This window comes from Apaloderma vittatum, unplaced genomic scaffold, assembly GCF_000703405.1.
Source record: "Apaloderma vittatum isolate BGI_N311 unplaced genomic scaffold, ASM70340v1 scaffold15701, whole genome shotgun sequence".
NCBI lineage: Eukaryota > Metazoa > Chordata > Aves > Trogoniformes > Trogonidae > Apaloderma > Apaloderma vittatum.
In genome coordinates, this window is record NW_009697509.1 from 1 (window position 1) to 228 (window position 228).

A 228-nucleotide genomic window follows, 5' to 3' on the forward strand; every position below is an offset into this window, starting at 1 on the left:
GCTCCGAGCCGCCCTGCTACGGCCGCGCCCCGCGCTCTCTCTTTCAGATCGGTTGTACTTCGCTACTTTACGGAATAAACCGAAGAACACGGTGAACACCCACTACTTCTGCACGGACGAGGAGCTGGTCTATGAGAAGTGAGTGCTGTGGGAGCCGCTGTGCCCTGCGCCCTGGACGTGGTCGCCCGGGGCTCTGCCCGGCGCGGCTGAGCGGTGGGTGCCCGGTGG

General features: G+C 65.4%; 1 protein-coding gene across 1 annotated transcript in view; it reads left to right on the top strand.

Moving 5' to 3' along the window:
• Positions 1–46: 46 nt before the first annotated feature.
• The window catches only part of CDC14A (cell division cycle 14A), a gene marked incomplete at its 3' end in the record, with an annotated part of 42,627 nt that continues 42,445 nt past the window's right edge, over positions 47–228 (top strand). The window contains exon 1 of the mRNA XM_009877668.1: positions 47–138. The remainder of the gene's footprint in view (positions 139–228) is intronic.